This window comes from Tachypleus tridentatus, chromosome 13 (genome assembly GCF_004210375.1).
Source record: "Tachypleus tridentatus isolate NWPU-2018 chromosome 13, ASM421037v1, whole genome shotgun sequence".
Lineage (NCBI taxonomy): Eukaryota > Metazoa > Arthropoda > Merostomata > Xiphosura > Limulidae > Tachypleus > Tachypleus tridentatus.
Window position 1 is genome coordinate 207,216,841 of NC_134837.1, and position 22,819 is coordinate 207,239,659.

General features: G+C 34.3%; 1 protein-coding gene across 1 annotated transcript in view; it reads left to right on the forward strand.

Annotated features, from left to right (window-relative positions):
• LOC143239426 (uncharacterized) overlaps window positions 1-22,819 on the forward strand; it is a 50,478-nt gene that overhangs the window by 25,107 nt on the left and 2,552 nt on the right. Inside the window, exon 2 of the mRNA XM_076480459.1 lies at window positions 21,836-21,950. The gene's annotated coding sequence lies outside the window, so the exon portion shown is untranslated. The remainder of the gene's footprint in view (window positions 1-21,835; window positions 21,951-22,819) is intronic.

The following is a 22,819-nucleotide window of genomic DNA, read 5'->3' on the forward strand; positions in this document are numbered from 1 at the left end:
CCATTGGTGCGCTATACGTTTTTTTAGTTTGGCTGTACCTACCACGGTTATCGAAACCCGTTTTTGTTATTAGTGTTATAAACCATCAGTTTTACCGCTGCACCATAGGAAGGTTATATTGTATAAAAGTAACTGCCAAATCCCAATATTCGAGGACACAAAAGTAATTCAAGTGTTAACATTGGGTGCTGTTGATTAGCTGTCTTTTCTCTAGTCGATAAGTTAACCCTTAAACAGCGGCCATCATTAAATGATGATGCTACCTTTAGCATTCCCGTTGTTTAAGGGTTAAGAAAATACTGACTTAGCTTGGTCTTAGCAAATATTTAAAAACTTGTTATTTTATGTAGTTGGAAAGAGTGAAACAAGTTACAATGATTTAACTGGTATATTTGTCAACCTTCTGGATTATCTTCACTGTTTTAGTATCCGCTCAGTCGATATTATATTTCATAAAATATTTCATGCGCTCATAGTGTCACCTTGTGAACTTTGGGTGTACTACATTTCATTAGATTTTTGTGTGTGTTAAAATTCCACTGTGTTAAAGCAACCTGTTATTTTTATTGTGCTTTATTTTAACAACATTTCCTAACGCTCGTCTAGTGGCTCAGCGATGTCAATGCAGGCTTACGACGCTAGAAATCGAGTTTCGATACCCGTAGCTTTACTCTTAACAACAAGTTCACACGACTGTCATTATTCGTCCCTTGTTACTGTTTTTGACTCTCTGTTTTTCACGTACACGTAATGCATGAGACAAATAATTTATAATCTATCATTAAAATAATCGAGTTGAAAGTCAGATGTGTACACAATGGTAGATCAACTGTTTTATTTCCAATAGAAGTTTAGCAAACGCAAAAAAAAAGAAAAAATGAATTACCCAATTTTATAAAAACACCCCAAAAACCCCAACTTAGGCTAAAGAAAATCTGACAGACAAGTTTATCACATCAGAGTTTTAGTTGGACGATTACAATGGCAAGAAAAATCAGACAAACAAGCAAAACTAATTAAACAAACAGAATCTTCGTGTATTTCAGAAACAGTCCTGTGTTGTCTAATGTTTTAATTGTTTGAAGGTCGAATTTCGCGGTAAAATACACGAGAACTATCTGTGCTAGCCGTCTCTAATTTATCAGTGGTAGACTAGAAGGAAAACAGCTTATCAACTATCTGTGCTAGCCGTCCCTAATTTATCAGTGGTAGACTAGAAGGAAAACAGCTTATCAACTATCTCCAACTCATCGGCTACTTTTTACCATCATATTATAACCCCCATCACAGTTGAAAACGCGAGCAAGTTTGCTAACGGGTTTTGAACCAACTACCCGTAGATTTTAAGTTACATATATTAGAAAACAACCCCATCTGCCGTACACTTTTAGGCTACTCTTTGCTAATTAATAATAGGATTGACTGTCACGTTATAACTTCCTGGCGATTGAAAATGGCGAGCATGTTTGCTGACGAGTTTTGAACTCGCAACTTTCGGGTCGAGTTCCGTAACAACGAGCCACACGAGACCTAAGGAAGAAATAACAATAAGGGCTCAAACTCTCTGAAAAACGACGAATGTATTTAATTCAGACCAACGCATACCTACAGGCCTACGTATCTTATTAAAAGTTTGACTTAGAGAATTTTCCATTCATAGTGACATTTACCTGGAACATGCTTTTTTTTTTATCTCTACTCTAAATTAATCTCATAAAAACAAGTAGGTCTTTTTCACCTATTTATTCATTATTGTACTATTATTGATTTTGCAAATTTGTCTGGGTCGTTTCTATCGATCCCGCTGACACCTTGTGGACACTTATGTAATAACAACGGCTCGAAATACGCGAGGAACGCGCTTATTTTGTGATACAGTGACGACAAAACACGTGAAGGTTACGCGCAGTATTTTTATCGATGTTGGTAGCTATTTATGTGACGAAACTTTTCTTCCTCTTTTTCCTTTTAATTATTTTGCGAGCGACATTCGATTCTTTTGTTAATGACCAGGAGAGCTAAAAAATCTTTATTCCTGTCGGACGATTCGTTTAGAATCTCTCGATAATCTAGGATATGAAGCCGGTGGCCGGTGTTATCCATAGATCCACTTGCTTAAGCCTGACACAAATCAATGGTACCTACGCTACAAAAAATAAAAAAAAACACTCTTGTTTGTTTGTTTTGAATTTCGCGCAAAGCTCCAAGAAGGCTATTTGTACAAGCCGTCCCTAATTTTGCAGTGTAAGACAACTAGGGAAGGCAATTAGTCATTACCACCCACGGCCAACTCTTGGGCTACTCTTTTACCAACGAACAGTGGAATTAACTGTCGAATTATAACTCTTCCCGACTGAAAGGGCAAGCATGCTTGATGTGACGAGGATTCGAATCCGCGATCCTCAGATAACGAGTCGAGTGCCCCTTAACTACCTGGCCATGCCAGGCCTAACATGGCCGCTGACTTGGACTTTTGTACCGAACGTTATACATATGTCTGTATATATCCCACGTAAAATGTGTAGTAATAAGCAAAAATACGATTACGTTACTAAAACCGGAAAGAGAACTTGGGAATACGTAATAAATTAGTTTGGAAATAAGCATATTCCAGACGATTAACAGTTAAACCTTCGTTATGACATCATAGCTATTTTAGGTTCTGGGTCACTTCTAACGAAACATACATACATATATATATATATAATCATCACCAGTGGGTTAAAAGGAACAAAAATAAATTGAACTGTATTTTTATTTTGAGGGAAAAGGGAACTTCAAATGACGTCATAAAACGCCCACTCAGTGGAATAATTTCTAACTCTATATTATAGCAGATTAGATCTCAGTGTATATGATACTGCTTAATGTAATGTTTAGCTAATTACCTCTTCAATGCAACCTCGGTTTAGATATAAAACCACCTCAAGGCAAAACTCTCACGGTCGTTCCAGCGTTTTGAGCTACGATAGGTCCAATTATCCCAACCGCTGGGTGTGAGAATAATGATTTTCCAACATTTCGCCATAAGAATAACCCAATTTTACCAACGTTTCGCTATAATGGTTTTGAAATATTCTCAACGTATTATGTTAACTCAGAACAGCGAATGTTGTGGTAAAACGTTATTCTAACATTCTCAACGTTTCTCTTTAAGAATAACCCAATTTTACCGACGTTTTGCTATAACACTTCTTTAATATTCTCGACCTATTAGGTTAATTCAGTGTAGCGAATGTTGTGGTAGACGGTTAGTCTAATATTTCCAACGTTTCACTATAAAACTAGCTGACTCCTCATCGAGTTGAGAAAATAAAGGTGTTAGCACAGTTGAATTGATTTGTTACTAGTTAAATATATGTATACTTTCACCCTGTCTGGTTCACGACATAACAGAACGTTTGGACCAAATACTGAGATTCTTTGTTTTAAAGTTAAAGGTCTGGCACTACCAGAATTATTTTTGTGTTTAGAGATATTTTGATGACGAGAAATGTCTGTTATATTTTAATTCGCTAATGCACCTGGTGACGATTTGGAGTCTGATTCATAGAAAGGTTTATTATGTGCTTCAACAGACTGAAGCACAGAAACATATTTAACTCCGTCAAGTGCTTCTAAAACAACGAGTACAGAGTCTACGGATTTACAACGCTAAAATCAGGGGTTAGATTCCCCTCGGTGGACTCAGCAGATAGCCCGATGTGGCGTTGCTATAAGAAACACACAAACACACACAACGAAGTCCGGAAATAATTTTTCGTTTCGGTTATCGGATTTCTGATTTAAGTTTGCTAGATGGACACAAGAAGATTTGTTGCTGTGTCACGTGCTTTAAAAAATGTAATCCGGAAATAGCTAACACGCATAACGGTATTTAAAAAATGTAATCCGAAAATAGCTAACCGCATAACGGGCTTTAAAAAATGTAATCTGGAAATAGCTAACCGCATAAGGGGTTTAAAAATGTAATTTAAAAATAGCTAACCGCATAACGGGCTTTAAAAATGTAATCTGGAAATAGCTAACCGCACAACGGACTTTAAAAATGTAATCTAGAAATAGCTAACCGCATAACGTGTTTTAAAAAATGTAATCTGGAAATAGCCAACCGCATAACGAACTTTAAAAAATGTAATCTGGAAATAGCTAACCGCATAACGTGCTTTAAAAATGTAATCTGGAAATAGCCAACCGCATAACGAACTTTAAAAAATGTAATCTGGAAATAGCTAACCGCATAACGTGCTTTAAAATGTAATCTAGAAATTGCTAACCGCACAACGTGTTTTAAAAAATGTAATCTGGAAATAGCTAACCGCATAACGTGTTTTACAAAATGTAATCCGGAAATAGCTAACCGCATAACGTGTTTTAAAAAATGTAATCTGGAAATAGCCAACCGCATAACGAACTTTAAAAAATGTAATCTGGAAATAGCTAACCGCATAACGTGCTTTAAAAATGTAATATAGAAATTGCTAACCGCACAACGTGTTTTAAAAAATGTAATCTGGAAATAGCTAACCGCATAACGTGTTTTACAAAATGTAATCCGGAAATAGCTAACTGCATAACGGGCTTTAAAAATGTAATCTGGAAATAGCTAACCGCTTTTTTATTTCTTTAGAATTGTGCACAAAACTTCACAATGGATTATTTGTGCTCTGCCCACCACAGGTATTGAAATCCGGTTTTTAGCAGTGTGAGTTCGCAGACATGCTGCTGTTCCACTGGGAGGCAGCTAACCGTCTCACGTGTTTCAAGAGAATGTAATCAAGATATAACTAACCACCTCACGTGTTATACGAAAGTGAAACCAAGGGATATCTCTATAGTTTAAACCGTTCGCTATATCAGAGTGAAACCAGGAAGTATGTATATATATATAGTTCATTCCGTAGTTAAATACCAGGAGTACTATTCCAGCGCGTACTCTGGAGTTTTTGTTTTGTTTGCTTGTTTGTTTTTGAATTTCGCGCAAAGTTACACGAGGTCTATCTGCTCGTGTATCTTGATTACAGACGGCTAGTCTGTAATTTAGCAGTGTAAGACTAGAGGAAAGGTAGCTAGTCATTACTGCCCACCGTCAACTCTTGGGCTACTCTTTTAGTGGGATTAGCTGTCGCAGTATAACACCCCCACCGCTGAAAGGTCGAGCACATTTGTTGTTACGGGAATTCGAACCCTCGATCTTCAGATGACGGGTCGAGAACTCTAACCATTCCGAGCTAACATTACAGAGAAGATGGGTGTGAATTTGAAACCGTTTCAACGTCCTAAGCTTTGACGTAATATTTCATTGATTAGAAGCTAATTTTTGAGACATCTTCCGGAAATATTTTGATTGTTCGTTTTAAACGAAACGCTACGTAATGGTCTATCTGTGCTTTGGCGACTACTACCGGTGTCGAAACCCTGTTTCAAATAATATTTTTACTACTAGTAATAATAATTTCTGATAAAGTGACTTATCTCAAGGCTTTTTTGTTTTTTCTCTAACCGCATGTAGAAGACGTAACTTCACAATGTGTAGCTTCACGTGCCGAGTTACTTGTCATTAGAGAAACTTTCTGATCTAACATAAATGAAAACTGTAGTTGAAACTAACAATAAAATTTGTACGTTTGATTTCCAAAACTTTTGTTTTTATTCATCGTGAACACGGGATAGTTATGGCTTTGTGGGAGGGTGCGCACGTGCACGAGACATGATATCTTTTTTTCGTACTACTTTTCATTACATGGTTATTAAAAGGTGAAACGCCTTCTACGGGGGGTAATGTTAATTTGCAATACATAAAATATTTTAGTTTTCCTTATCAGTTTTCTCAAAGTAGTGTTTATTGTTATTAAGATAACTGGAACTTTTATTAAACAAATAAGCTGAGAAGCGGATTAATACAGAATGTCAAACAAGTTTCATTACGTTTTTCCCGCTGAATAAACCGAACAACGAAAGTGTAGGTTTCCCTAAGATATACACACTGCCATACATTGCAAACTTTTTACAAAATCAGTTTTATTTTCGGTTTCAAGAAAGTGAATTATTCTGTAGTGCACAATGAATTCAAGAAATACGTGAACCTATAAGTTATCAAACCTGAAACTGAAAATTAAGTAAGCCAGGAAATTTGAAAGTTATTAAACAGGAACCTGAAGAGGAAATGAAACATTATTAAACCTGAACTTGTAAGTTTTTAACCTTGAACCTGTAAGTTATTAAACGTGAACCTGTAAGTTATTAAACCCGAACTTATAAGTTATGAAACCTGAACTTAAAAATGATTAAACCTAAACCTCAAAAGTAAATATAGTCTTAAAGACATTCTCTTTTCTGAAGATAACCCTATATCGTAATTAAAAAGCGAGGTAACCGAACCTATAGCACTATGTAACAAAAATTTTACTTTTTTCTTGTTCCCGGGCAGAAAGTGTTATTTCCCAATTGCTTATGCCTAAAGTAAATAGAAAAGACCAATTTTTTCTTCAGACTTTGCTTTTTGTGATCTGGGTAATGAAATTTTCAAATGTACCCATTTTCCAGAACATTCCAGGTAGATTCGGTGCTGAAACCTCAATGACTTGGTCAGAGATCTTGGTATAACAAAGTCGAATGCCGAGCTTTTGACATCTAGGATTGAGAAGTGGGATTTATTAGATGAAAGTGTGCATGTTGTAAGTCAGAGGAAGCGTTATCGAAATTTTCAAGCTTCTTCACTCGTCAAGATGGGCTCTGCTTCTGTTACAATGTATCCGGTCTGTGCCCGAACGAGTAGTGCCTCTTCATTGATAGCTTATCCAGAAGCCTCAAAGCTGTACTGCTCCATAATGGAAGTTAGTATCCGTCTCTTTCCCTGGCTCATTCGGTGCATCTCAAAGAGGAATACAACAGCGTCAAGACCTTGCTAGAAGCCTTGAAGTATGGTGAGTATGGCTGGGAAGTTATCGGAGATTTCAAAATGGTGGCATTCCTGATGGCTCTCCAAGAAGGCTTTACCAAGTTCCCTGTTATCTTTACCTTTGGGACAGCAGGGTCACCGTAGCGCCTTACAACAGGTAGCACTGGCCACAACAGACCGAGTTCTCTGTGGGGAGGCACAGAATTCCCAAAGAAGCTCAGCAGGAAGGAAAACAAAGCTTGGGGCAGCTTTGTCGCAGTGATTCAGGGCTTCTTGGGTAATCGCAAGGTCGAAAATTATGTGGAACTGGATTGAGGCTCTGGTGAGAACTACGGCAAAATGGGCTGCAGGATGTCACTGAAAGTCCATATCCTTTATGCTCATCTTGATAAATTCAAGGAGAACATGGGAGCATACTCAGAGGAGCAAGGCGAGCACTTCCACCAAGATATACAGGACTTTGAACGCCGCTACCAAAGAGCGTATAACGCAAACATGATGGGAGACTATATTTGGGGGCTAATACGTGAAAACGATTTATATCACAGTCGCAACTCTCGAAAAACTACTCACTTCTAAACATTTTGTATAACTTTATAAAATGCATGTAAATTTTTATTCATATGATATTTTATTCAGACCTTATGTAAATGAAAATGAGCAAATTTGCTCGTTTTTACATAGAAAATAGGTTAATTTCTAAATTTTATTATACAGGTTACAAAATCAAAGTTTGAAGGGAATAATGGCCATTTTCTGTACTTGTAGAACATAAGCAATTAAGAAATAACACATACTATCCAAGAACAAACTGTATGTTACATAGTGTAATCACTAGAGTAGGTTGATTCATTAGTTGGGTATCTTTACTGTTAACGACACTTTCGTCCATAAACCCAGTAATATCAAACGAGGCTTGGCAGCTTAGTAAATTTAAGTAGCACGTAACATACATACATTAAGCTAACAATAATCCGAGATCAAAGATCCCATATAAGCATATAATCGGTGTGTTTACGAACTGTGCAAACGGTGTGCTGTATAACTGACTAAATACTATGTTGTTGATCTTCAGTTCACACACAGTTAATTATAGCTTACTTGTCACCGACTAATGAAGGGTTTCATGTAATTATCACGTAAAGTTAAACAAAGATCTCTATTTAACAAGTCGAAAAATCAGAAATCTCCTGAATTAAACAAAACAAGTCATTAAGGAACTCCTTAGTTAACACTAATTGGCACTTTTATCCTATTAGAGATTAATTAATTATTGTACTTGATTAAACACACTCCGATTTCATTATATTACCAAGCAAGACGCGATATAGAAAGGATTTTAAAATATTCGTTCAGCGAATTATAAGATTTAATGTGAAATGATTGCACACAAGTTCTGTTTACCCCTTTGTTTCGTAATCTTGAAACTTTTACGTAAGTATATTATATTTGATCTATATATTCGACGTGTAATTTTTTAGAAGTACTAACAGCGGAACTTTTTTATGTCTTCATTTAAGATATATGTTTCGAAGCTATACTTCACTAATCTTTTATTTCTTCATTTGTCACTTCATCCACGCGCTCGACAGTGACTATAAATTCTGCTGTACCAATTAATAACCTCAAAACGTAAAGCTACTCCATATCGGTGAAGACCTGGTAATGGCTTGAGTGATATTTAATAAATCACGTGACATTACATACCTATTTTAAGAATAGACAGTTAATATTATACATTAAAGATGAGGATGGAATGATCTTAAACATTCGTGTTATGATCCATTATTAGCGCACAACCTGCGCATCTTGTATTAAATTTTTTTGCTGTAGACCTACTTACGGTTATTTAGCATCTCGGATGATCATTTTTTTAACATTTGTAATTCTATGTAGGATTATTAATAAAATTATAGATAATTTCAATATCTATAACTCTATATTTATGTAGGGTAATTTAGAAAATGACAGAGTGCTTTAATACTTATAACTCTAGGCCTAGTTAGGCTTATTTAGCATCCAGAGTAATCATTCTTAAACTGTTATAGCTCTATATTTATGTATGGCCATTTAGAAAATTAGAGAGTGCTTTAATATTAATAACCCCAGGCCTAGTTAGGGTTATTCAGCTTCTCGAACGATGATCCTTTAACATTTATAACTGTAGGTTTATGTAGGGTTATTTAGAATAATAAATATTACTTTAACATTTATAACTTTAGGTTTGTTTGTTTGTTTTGGAATTTCGCACAAAGCTACTCGAGGGCTATCTGTGCTAGCCGTCCCTAATTTTGCAGTGTAAGACTAGAGGGAAGGCAGCTAGTCATCACCACCCACCGCCAACTCTTGGGCTACTCTTTTACCAACGAATAGTGGGATTGACCGTTACATTATACGCCCCTACGGCTGGGAGGGCAAGCATGTTTAGCGCGACGCGAACGCGAACCCGCGACCCTCGGATTACGAGTCGCACGCCTTACGCGTTTGGCCATGTCAGGCCATAACTTTAGGCTTACTTAGAATATTAGAGATTGCTTCTTTAATATTTAAAACTTTGGACTTATTTACAGTTGTTTAGGATATCGGAGGTTGCTATATCATTTATAATTCTAAGCCTAGTTGGAGTTACTTAACGTCTCCAGATGTTGCTCTTTTGACGTATTTTTTGTACCGTATTATAGTGATGCATTTTTTAGTATTTTAAATTTGTCTAATTGCTTATAGCGAAAAGCTACACAATAGGGGGTGCTTGCGCTGAATCTGCCGCTGGGATCGAATTCTGAATGTCTGCGTTGTAAATGGTTAAGTTTCTGGCGAGTGTGGAAAAAGGAAAAAAATACTTTAAATTCTGTAGATTTTTATATCATGTTAACAAAGTCCAAGTTAATCGTCAATGAAACAGATGTGTAGATTACAACTAAAATTCATCTCGCAAAATAATGAAGCTAACAAACTGAATGGAAATATATAATGTCGTAAATGAACACACCAGGAACTTGTTTGCATTTCGCGCATAATTATCTGCGTTAGCCGTCCCTAATTTAGAAGTGATTTGGTTTGTTTTGAATTTCATGTAAAGCTACACGAAGACTATCTGCGCTAGCTGTCCCTAATTTGGCAGTGTAAAGCTAGAGGGAAGGCAGCTAGTCATCACCACCTATCGCCAACTTTGGAGCTACTCTTTTACCAACAAATAGTGGGATTGACCGTAGCGTTATAACGCTCCAACGGTTGAAAGGGCGAACACGTGTGACGGAGAATCGAACCCGCGACCCTCGGATTACGAGTCGAGCGCCTTAACCACCTAGTCGGGTTCGAATCCCAGTAGCACCAAACATGCTCTCCCTTTCAGTTGGGGGCGTTGTAATGTGACGGTCAATCCCACTATTCGTTGGTAAAAGAGTAGCCCAAGAGTTGGCGGTGGGTGGTGATGACTAGCTACCTTTCCTCTAGTCTTACACTGCTAAATTAGGGGCGGCTATCTCAGATAGCTCTCGTGTAGTTTTGCGCGAAATTCCAAAAACAAAAAACCGCCTGGACATGCCGGGCTAATTTAGAAGTGATAGACTAGACGGAAGGCAGCGAATGAATTTTATCTCACGTCAACTCGTCGGGTACTCTTTTACCAAGGAACAGTTAGTGGGATTGACCGTCGTATTTAATGCCCCTACGGCCGAAACGGCAGGAACGTTTGGTGACGAAGATTCGAACCCACAACTTTCATTCAGGTTGTGAAACGAGCACCCAAACAATCCATTACAAAAAAAAAAAACAAAACTGAAACCTATCGTGACGAGTGCACAGTAAATCACCCACTGAACACCCTAGTTTGTAATAACTTTTTCAGGTATAAACAAAATGGCCGCTCACGATGTAATTAACTAACACTTATTATAACGATTATTACGAAATGGTAATAAAAAAACCTACAACTCGACCGTTCTCTAGTGGTGGATCTTTTTATTATTTGGTATCAACACTTTTCAAACCTACAAGTTTTTTTGACCCAATGAATGATTATTTAAACGTTATAACCAATATTATTAATGAAAACTTGTATTTGTATTTTCTATTTAAGGTTAAGTTGTTAAGCCAATTTTTCGCTGTCCCTAATTTTGAAATACTGACCAGAGGAAAGACATCCAGTCAGCATCACCTTGCTCTCTGCTCCTTTATCTGCTTTAGTAGAATGACTGTCTCTCTTATAACGCACCCAAAACGTAAATAACGAGGTATATTTTGAGGTCTGAGAGTGTATTTAGATGGAGAGGTTTGGTTTATTTTGAATTTCGCGCAAAGCTACACGAGAGCTATCTGCGCTTAGATCAAAAGATGAAAGTGTTCTAGTGCGAGACGTTGGGAGTTTCTAAAGTAGTAGGAATGTAAAAAATTGGACAGGAATGGACACAAAAACTGTTTGTTTGTTTATTTTATATTTCGCGCAAAGCTACATGAGGGTGTTAGCCGTCTGTTATCTAGCAGTATAACGTTAGAGGAAAGGCAGCAGTCATCACCACCTACCGCCAACTCTTAGGCTACTCGTTTACTAACGAATAGTGGGATTGACCGTATCATTATAACGACCTTACGGCTGAAATGGCGAGCATATTTAATGTGACGGGGATTTTATCTTGCGACCTCAGATTACGAGTCTAGCGCCCTAACCACCTGGCCATGTAGGGCCACCAGAAAAACTGGTATAAGTAGAAACTCGGAATGGTTTGGGGGTAACTTGGAAAAGGAAGACAAGAGTAGGATAATAGTATGGGAAGTTTGAGGTCAAGGTAAAAAACATAAGAAAAGTTGAGGCGAAGTCAGTCAGGTGCGAGAAAATCGGTGGATGGTATTAAGTTTCTGAGGTTAATGAAGGTAAGTTGGAGTTAAGTCTGTTTGGTTAATTAATTTAAATGTTAAATCGTTTAATTATTTTGCTGTTTTGTGTGTTGTCTGTTCACAAGTCTGGACTGTGTGGTCTGAGCCTGAAGATATCTGATTTTGTGTCTTTAGCAGTCTTATCAGATTGTTTCAAGTCGTTCTGAATTGTCAGAAATGTGATAGATTTAGGAAGAGAACTGGTCAGAGCTATGGCATCGTTGATTTTAGATCCACCGATGGATTTTGACAGGATTAGGTGTCCATTAATAGAAGTTAAATGCTGGAGAATTGAATCACCTGCAATACCTATGTTAGGAAACATAGAAGTATACCTTTTTTAAATAAATCTATGTTCCTTACGTAAAGATACATCCATGATGTTAAAAAAAACACGACGGTTCAAGACGTCTTAACATAAAATGATGAAAACATCAGTTAATTGTTTCTAACCTGATTTAGAACTACGTAACTGTGATTAGGGGTGTATCACTTTTTTAATTTGAGTTTTTTCTTTCGTTATATAAATTTAGAATACATGAATATAAAATACTATGAATGTTAATTTGAAAGTTCAGAAAATCCCCTTAAAGCGAGACAGAGTAATATACGGATTATAGTGGATCAAATAGCAGGTGCTTCATGAGATTTCTACACGTCGCAAAAGTAACAAACCTAATTTTAAAACCAAATTAAAAGTGAAGTTTAAACTTTTGTAATATGTTGGTTGGGCTTTGGTGGGTGCGGCTTCATTATACAACATCAAAGCTTTATTTTATTAGGGCAAAACATTCTTAGTTTGATCAATATGTCAAACAGAACATTGGTGCTTCGTCAGCTAATAACCAAGGTTTATGTGTCACTGAATAAATGCCATCTCATGTCTTTTGTGTGAAATTAATGTTCTAATAAGTCACTGACGTAAAACGATGTGGAAAGACGTTAACCTTAACCAAATAACATAAACGGAAACATTAAGAAACTTTTATGTCATTTAAAAAGATTTACTTAATAGTACGAAACGGATAAATTTCAATATTTCATTGGATTATCCTAGTATTATCCACAAGATAGACACGTACTTTAAAGTGAATATATATCCACCCTTTACAGATTGGTTAAGAAAAGGACATTTTGGGTCAGTAATGGATGTCACAGCAAACATTTAGTGACATTCATTGGTAATTATGATACTTTGTAAAATTTATTACCCACATCTGATCGATAGTGGCCGAATTAAACTAAATGTGATTAGAAGGTGTTTTTATTAAACTTATAAGCTCACTGTGGCCAAAGTGTTGGAGTCTGAGAGAGCGCTGGTTTTTTTCTTTCGTGAATTTGCTGTTAGACTTGCCCCACCCAAATCTTCCAGTAATTCATTCATCATCTTACAGTTGATTCCAAAGAACAGTCCACTGGGTGTGGTGTCAGGGTGGGGCTTGGATTAAAAGAAGCTAACACTAGTCTTTATTCGAACGTACTTAGGTAAGGCCGAGTTACGGTGACTTTTGTGTTGTGTGAGGTTTTCCCGCTAAATGAATGGTAAAGAAACTATTCCCAGGAGGTGACACGCCCGAATTGATTATAAATATTTGATTTGGACAGTCGGGAGTGGTCTTAGCTCCAACACTGGTTATTACCTTCATCGTAAAAGTGACCACGTGTCAGACACAAAAGAATCTCGTGTCACGCTCTAACGCTGGCAGTTGGTTTTACTAGTGACTCTAATAATCAGACGGTGAAAATAGGTTATTTCTTTCAATACAACCTTCTAAAGCGGGCTTCGATACCCATCGCAAGCTCAGCGTTGCGTACATTTGTGCTAAAAAGAAATAAATTAGAGTAACTGCACGGAGGAGTGGTCCTCTCCTATTTCGTAGCTGCATTTGGGTACCTACTGGTTAACACCGAATGCACAACATTTTAACAACAAATATTGAATCCTGCACAGATAAAACATTTAACGTTATGTAATCTCAGTCAGGCCGTTTCTCCTACTTATTAATACATTCCCCATCAGTGATGTTCATCGATATGTAACGGTGTGTATAGTAATAAAGTTTGGATGACATGGAGTGATAAATAGCACAAGATGTCCCCCACACTTTAAGCTGTGGGTGAGACAGCAGAGTTACTGTAACTGTCTTAATGTATACGGTAAGACGCTCCGGACTGTCCGGCTCTTCTCTCTGAAAAGTTTCTCAAAAATTAGAGACAACACCTAGTGTTAGTTAAGAACATTGTCTTTAGTGCACGTACAAATATTAATCTGTTAAAATAGGTACAATTCAGAGTTTAATAAAATATTAGAAAACGTCACCAGGTTGCGCTGATACCGAACGTTCTTCATCTGTTGTATGTTCCGAGTTTAATTCCTGATGGAGACAGTAGTGCATCCTAATGTCTGAATAATAAAACACTGGGATCAATAGGCAGGAATTTAAAGCTAAATAATGAGTAGTCATTTAATTTAGGTTACCTTATTATACTAATTTGTATACTACTTACTTAGGTTACCTTATTATACTAATTTGTATACTACTTACTTAGGTTACCTTATTATACTAATTTGTATACTACTTACTTAGGTTACCTTATTATACTAATTTGTATACTACTTACTTAGGTTACCTTATTATACTAATTTGTATACTACTTACTTAGGTTACCTTATTATACTAATTTGTATACTACTTACTTAGGTTACCTTATTATACTAATTTGTATACTACTTACTTAGGTTACCTTATTATACTAATTTGTATACTACTTACTTAGGTTACCTTATTATACTAATTTGTATACTACTTACTTAGGTTACCTTATTATACTAATTTGTATACTACTTACTTAGGTTACCTTATTATACTAATTTGTATACTACTTACTTAGGTTACCTTATTATACTAATTTGTATACTACTTACTTAGGTTACCTTATTATACTAATTTGTATACTACTTACTTAGGTTACCTTATTATATTAATTTGTATACTACTTACTTAGGTTACCTTATTATACTAATTTGTATACTACTTACTTAGGTTACCTTATTATACTAATTTGTATACTACTTACTTAGGTTACCTTATTATACTAATTTGTATACTACTTACTTAGGTTACCTTATTATACTAATTTGTATACTACTTACTTAGGTTACCTTATTATACTAATTTGTATACTACTTACTTAGGTTACCTTATTATACTAATTTGTATACTACTTACTTGGGTTACCTTATTATATTAATTTGTATTACTTACTTAGGTTACCTTATTATATTATTTGTATACTACTTACTTAGGTTACCTTATTATACTAATTTGTATACTACTTACTTAGGTTACCTTATTATACTAATTTGTATACTACTTACTTAGGTTACCTTAGGTTATATACTAATTTGTATACTACTTACTTAGGTTACCTTATTATACTAATTTGTATACTACTTACTTAGGTTACCTTATTATACTAATTTTAGGTTACTACTATACTAATTAGGTTACTTAGGTTATTATACTAATTTGTATACTACTTAGGTTACTACCAATTTGTATACTTACTTAGGTTACCTTAGGTTACCTTATTATACTAATTTGTATACTACTTACTTAGGTTACCTTATTATACTAATTTGTATACTACTTACTTAGGTTACCTTATTATACTAATTTGTATACTTACTTAGGTTACCTTATTATACTAATTTGTATACTACTTACTTAGGTTACCTTATTATATTAATTTGTATACTACTTACTTAGGTTACCTTATTATACTAATTTGTATACTACTTACTTAGGTTACCTTATTATATTAATTTGTATACCACTTACTTAGGTTACCTTATTATATTAATTTGTATACTACTTACTTAGGTTACCTTATTATACTAATTTGTATACTACTTACTTAGGTTACCTTATTATACTAATTTGTATACTACTTACTTAGGTTACCTTATTATACTAATTTGTATACTACTTACTTAGGTTACCTTATTATACTAATTTGTATACTACTTACTTAGGTTACCTTATTATACTAATTTGTATACTACTTACTTATGATTTACACTTTTTAACACTCAAATTTCACGGTGTGTAACGCGTTTACAGACAATTACTCAGGGTTTGTAGTTTTAACACTAAGAATTTACTGCATTTTATATGTTTACTGACAAAAGTAAATGATTTCATGGTCTCTACAGGTTCACTTAGGGTTTACATATAGTGTTTAATATGGTAACAGACACGTACTCAGGATTTGTAGTTTCTAAAAATAACAGTTTACTCTGTCTAATATGTTTACATAGAGTTACCTAAAATTCACAGTTTTAACAGCCAGATTTTACGGTGTTTAATATTTTAATAAGTTGGATTTAGTTTGTTTTGAATTTTGCGCAAAGCTACTCGAGGGCTATCTGCGCTAGCCGTCCCTAATTTAGCAGTGTAAGACTAGAGGGAAGGCACTTAGTCTTCACCACCAACCGCCAACTCTTGGGCTACTCTTTAACAACGAATAGTGGGATTGGCTGTCACATTATACCGCCCCCACAGCTGAAAGTGTGAGCAAGTTTGGTGACGTTAATAAGAACTGATATATGATTTTTATCACTCATATTTTACTGTGTTTAATACGTTTCACTGACTATTTACGTACCTAAAATGTAATCTACTTTAATTATTGTATACGCTTAACGGATACGTATTAGGTTTTACAGTTTCAGACTTTTCAGCGACGTCTGCGCTGACTTAAAAATATTTAAGTATTATGTTTTATCATTTATATATTTGTAATGATCTACTTTCAATTTTTCATTTCTTTCGTTTTAAAAATCACGTTATTATTCTAAACTAATTCAAACGACTTTGATTAATTGTTCATAGAAATTTATTATACATCCAGAGGGCGTTCAACTGAAGTCCTTAAATGAGTCTGAGTTATGATTATCGTTTTCACAAATGAGCCCTAACTTAGTCCTAAATACTTTGGTTATTTTGAAAACCAAGAGTTTCTGCCACAGGTTATTACCTAATGTTTCTTAGCAACGTTGCATTAATACGAGTACATCCGTTGATGTACAATAAATCTATAAAAATTGTAAAGAAAGAAAAAAGAAAATTACTGATAAAAAAGTTTAACTTGATACTTCAACTATTAAACCGACAGGTGGCACTAATTAAATAACAACGACACAACTAACATTATGAATATTACCCATACAGCTGAACATTTTGATGCTCAGTTCAACAAGAGGTTTATACATTCAATAGTCCCTTAACTATTGTCTGAATTGTTCTGTTAACTGTTTCCATGACAATCCCTGATAAGAAATAATAGAGTCTAAAAAAACTTAGTTTATTCTGTTTTTTCTTCTTCTGCTCTTAAGTAATTGGACTCGAGAGATTTGGTCGTATACGTTTGTTTGCTTTGGTATAGCTGAACCATTTAGATGAATAAGGTAAAAAAAAAAAAAAATAGAGAGAGAAATCCACGTGGAAGTAATTAACTTTATGAAAAATAAAACAGAAAAAATAAACTCTTTTTTTTCGCGAATTGACGATTTTAAAACAAGGAAGAAACTGCAATGGAAAACTGTGTTTTGTTAAATACTCCAATACATCATCACACGTGTAGATCCTTTCCCATCAATGCGCCCTAGGAATACACATACGTGATAATTTCAGTCATACGGTTGCACGAGAGTCATGTTAGTGACTCTTAGTGGTCAGTTATAATCTTCTCTAAATTTGGGATACTGAACGGAGGAAAGACATCTAGCCACTAGGGTTTTATCTGGCTTTGAACTTAAAAATAAGATTGGCCATCACGGTTACACTGCTTACCCTCAGTTGAAATTAGCAAAGGGAATTCAGTGGCATCACGTTCGAGTCCCTCACCTCCCACCTTTCGATCATGTTAACCACCAGGCCACGCTCGATCCATTGCATAAAAACCACATACTTCAGCACAGATAGGTCAACGTGGACATCTGACATAATTTTGGCCACATGTATTTATAAAACGTATTTTAATAGCATTGTTAGATTTATGTTGTTTTTTAAACAGTTCAATACTGACATAACATTTAAATTATTAGTGTTGTTTAAATACTGATGTAATGTATAAATTATTAGTGTTGTTTAAATACTGACATAACATTCAAATTATTAGTATTGTTTAAATACTGATGTAATGTCTAAATTATTAGTGTTGTTTAAATACTGATGTAATATTTAAATTATTATTGTTGTTTAAATACTGATTTAATGTTAAAATTATTGGTGTTGTTTAAATACTGGTGTAATGTTTAAATTATTATTGTGTTGTTTAAATACTGACATAACATTTAAATTATTAGTATTGTTTAAATACTGATGTAATATCTAAATTATTAGTGTTGTTTAAATACTGATGTAATATTTAAATTATTAGTGTTGTTTAAATACTGATGTAATGTTTAAATTATTAGTGTTGTTTAAATACTGATGTAATGTTTAAATTATTAGTGTTCTTTAAATACTGATGTAATATTTAAATTATTAGTGTTGTTTAAATACTGATGTAATGTTTAAATTATTAGTGTTGTTTAAATACTGACATAACATCTAAATTATTAGTATTGTTTAAATATTGATGTAATGTCTAAACTGATGTAATATTTAAATTATTAGTGTTGTTTATTAGTGTTGTTTAAATATACTGATGTAATATTTAAAATTATTAGTATTGTTTAAATACTGATGTAATGTCTAAATTATTAGTGTTGTTTAAATAAATACTGATGTAATGTAATCTAAATTATTAGTGTTGTTTAAATACTGATGTAATATTTAAATTATTAGTGTTGTTTAAATACTGATGTAATGTTTAAATTATTAGTGTTCTTTAAATACTGATGTAATATTTAAATTATTAGTGTTGTTTAAATACTGATGTAATGTTTAAATTATTAGTGTTCTTTAAATACTGATGTAATATTTAAATTATTAGTGTTGTTTAAATACTGACATAACATCTAAATTATTAGTATTGTTTAAATATTGATGTAATGTCTAAATTATTAGTGTTGTTTAAATACTGATGTAATATTTAAATTATTAGTGTTGTTTAAATACTGATGTAATATTTAAATTATTAGTGTTGTTTAAATACTGGTGTAATATTTAAATTATTAGTGTTGTTTAAATACTGATGTGATGTTTAAATTACACTATATAACACAAATTTTGTTCTTGGATAGTATGTGGTATTTCTTAATTGCTTATGTTGCAAAAGCGAAGTTTGAATAGTACAATAGCCATGTTCTTTACTTAAGTTATACAATAATGTTTAGAAGTGAGTAATTTTTCGAGATTTGCGACTGTAATATGAATCGCTTTCACCTATCAGCCCCCAAATTTAATCTCCCATCTTGTTTGCTTTATACGCTCTTTGGTAGCGGCGTTCAAAATCCGGTATATCTTGGTGGAAGCGCTTGTCTTGCTCCTCTGAGTATGCTCCCATGTTTTTCTTGAATTTATCAAGATGAGCATGAAGGATATGAATTCTTAGTGACATCCTGCAGCCCATTTTGCCGTAGTTCTTTACCAGAGCCTCAACCAGTTCCACATAATTTTCGGCCTTGTGATTGCCCAAGAAGCCCCGAACTACTGTAACAAAGCTGCCCCAAGCTTTTTCTTTTTCCTTCCTACTGAGCTCTTGGGGAATTCTATGCACTCCAGGATCTTCTTTATTTGTGATCCAACGAAGACGCCAGCTTTGACCTTTGCCTCAGACAGCTTAGGGAAGAAGTCTCGAAGGTACTTGAAGGCTGCACACTCCTTATATCAAGAGGTCTGGATACATGATAGCAGATGCATTCTTGCCAGCCCGACGTTTGAAAGGGTCCACCATGCAGAAGTAGCAATTGCTTGAGTGATCAGTTGGTTCACACCAAATTCTTGGAATAGAGAACTTCCTGACTCTCTTTTCCCCTCAGTACCATCCTGCAAAAGAACAAAATAAAATTGTTATTATGAAAAATAAATTTATTTCATTCACAACTAATATATAAGAGGTTCGTGCCAAACATTTTATATGTGATATTTTTTCCATACTATTGGAAATTTATAAAATTGAATTAAAAGATATTTATATTTTAAAAGGCTTAAAATTTGTATAATATAAAATCTTACTATTCAAGCAAGCAGAAATTGTCCGTCTTACCCTCTAGAGTTTTTCTGCAGTGCTCGCAGGTAAAATGAGGTGCTCAGGGTTTGTCTTGATCTCCGACAGGCATTCCGAAATATGTCTTGTAGGCTTCACACATTTTAGCAGTTACCGTCACAGAGTACATTTCCGCTCTTGTCTTGATAAATTGGCCACATACATAGCAGAATGTGTCTGGAGAATGCTTGCAGCTTCTTGATGCCATCTCTATCAAATCAGATAGGTTTATGTGTTCACTTAGGCAGCTAGAACTAAACTTAAGTAGTGAGTGGTGAACCCCTGTATATATATATATATATATTACTATGGAAAGTCCTAGAAAATTCTGAAAGGTTCTTGAAAATTCTCAACATTCTAGAAAATTCTTATAAGTTCTACAACATTCTAGAAAGTTCTTGAAAATTCTTGTAAGTTCTACACCATCTAGAAAGTTATTGAAAATTCTTGTAAGTTCGAAAAAATTCTCTATCAGCTACTCAGCACTGAATCTACCTGAAATGTTCTGGAAAATGTGTAAATGTGAAAATTTCATTACCCAGATCACAAAAGCAAAGTTTCAAGAGAAAAGTAGGTCTTTTTCATTTACTTTAAGAACAAGCAATTGGGAAATAACACTTTCTGCTCAGGGACAAGAAAAAGTAAAAATTTTGTTACATAGTGTTATTAGTGTTGTTTAAATACTGATGTAATAATTAAATGGTTACTATTATTTGATTACTAATGTAATAATTCAATTGTTACCATTATTTAATTAATGGTGTAATACTTAAATTGTTACTGTTATTTAATTAATGGTATAATATTAAAATTGTTACTATTGTTTAAATACTGGTGTAATAATTAAATCGTTACTATTATTACTATTACGCTAAGAAAATAATAATCAAGAACCATAAGTTATTTTTTGAAAGAAATACGTTAGTAGCATACTGCCATCTAGCGGTAATAAGATGGTAACTAACGACTTATGAACAGAATGAAGGAATGTATTTTTGTGGAGAAGGGAGACATACTACATGTGTCGACAGTACATTGATCAACAAGGCATATAATGTTCCCTCTTTCAAATTCACTTCATTATACTTATAAATCGTTTGTTGTCAACTTGTTATTATATTAGCATAATGTTCTTTCATACTTAAGCATCTAATAGTAGTAACGTCGGTAGCAAAATCTGGTAAGCCTAATAAATTATGCATGGATTGTTTCGCAACGCCCTCTCTCTCTATCTCTTTCCTGCCTTTCACAAATGGTTCAGCTTCTCACCTTATAATTAGTGTTCCATTGTTTACTGTCAGGAACTACTACAGAGAAGATGAAGTCACGGGGCTAGATTAGCTCGTGATTAATGACATATTTACCCCTTATCCACGAGACTCGATAAGGAAGATTTTAATATCTTGACACCATAAAATGTAATGATAAATTCTGTTTGAAACTTATATATGACTTGTTTTCATATCAGTTTAACTACCATCATTACATATTTTAAATCAATTTGTTACCGATGAAGATAAATAAATTACCGGTCTATTCTGGTTGTATGTGTGTGTGTGCTATGCCTGAAATACATATCAATCGAACCATTCTCATTGTTTTTCAATTAGTGGGTTAAATGTTCGTGGTTGTATTTTTAAATATATATGTATATATATTCTGTGAGCAAAACAAAATAGGCGAATTAAAAGGCACCACGATTCTGTGTTTAACTGTTTTTATTAATGCTGAGATTTCTTGTTAGAAATTAAATGGAAAAACATTCGTTACACATACAAACATTCGTTACACAAGGAGCTGAAACTTACACGATATATTCGTAAAATACTTTCTCATTTCTTACAGTAGATGACTGAGCGTATATTCTAACGGATCAGAAGGTCCAAGGTTCGAGTCGTGATATGCTGTTGGACATGCTCTGCACTTTATTACAGGCATAACAGTCAGTACCACAATTTAGGTAAGAGAAGGAAGAGGTGCTGGTAAGTGTCGCCTTCTGGGTCTAAATTAGGAACACGTAAATCTTAGGGAGTCTCTTATCTGATTACTTAACCTATATATTTCGTAAGGAATTTTTCAGGTTAAAACTCAGTATACTGGAAAGATCCAACAGACACTTAAACTTAAGACATCGTTTTCGTTCCGTTTTGCTTCAAAACAAGTAAGTGGGAAGGGTTAGTAATAACTAAACTTCTGAAAAAAAAATCTACTATTTGAACAAACTTTGTTCTTATGTCCGAAACAAAACAAACATCGGACGTTTTCATAGACGGAGAAAAAAAATGTTTTTTTTTTGAAATTTATTTATTCTTTATTCCAGTATTTAACAAAACATTTTCCTTTTAAATATGAACTACTGTAATTTTATAATTCTGTTTCATTCACTTTGGTCTGAATAAATCAAAATTACCTTACTGGCAAAAGTGTTTTTTTCAAAATTTGATTATTTTATATTTTGGTCTGGCATAACCAGGTGGTTAGGGCGCTCGACTCGTAATCTGAGGGTCACGGGCTCGAATCCTCGTCATACCAAACTTGCTCGCCCTTTCAGCCGTGGGGACGTTATAATGTTACTGTCAGTCCCACTATTCGTTGTTAAAAGAGTAGCCCAAAAATTGGCGATGGGTGGTGTAGACCAGCTACCTTCCCTCTAGTCTTACACTGCTAAATTACGAACGGCTAGCGCAGATAGCCCTCGAGTAGCTTTGTACGAAATAAGTAAAACGAAAACTTCTATGTATGTGAAATAATGAAATTATTTAATTAGTTTTATGTTTCAGGACAGGTTATTTTTATTACTGTTTGATAAAACTTACGTTTGTTTTTAAG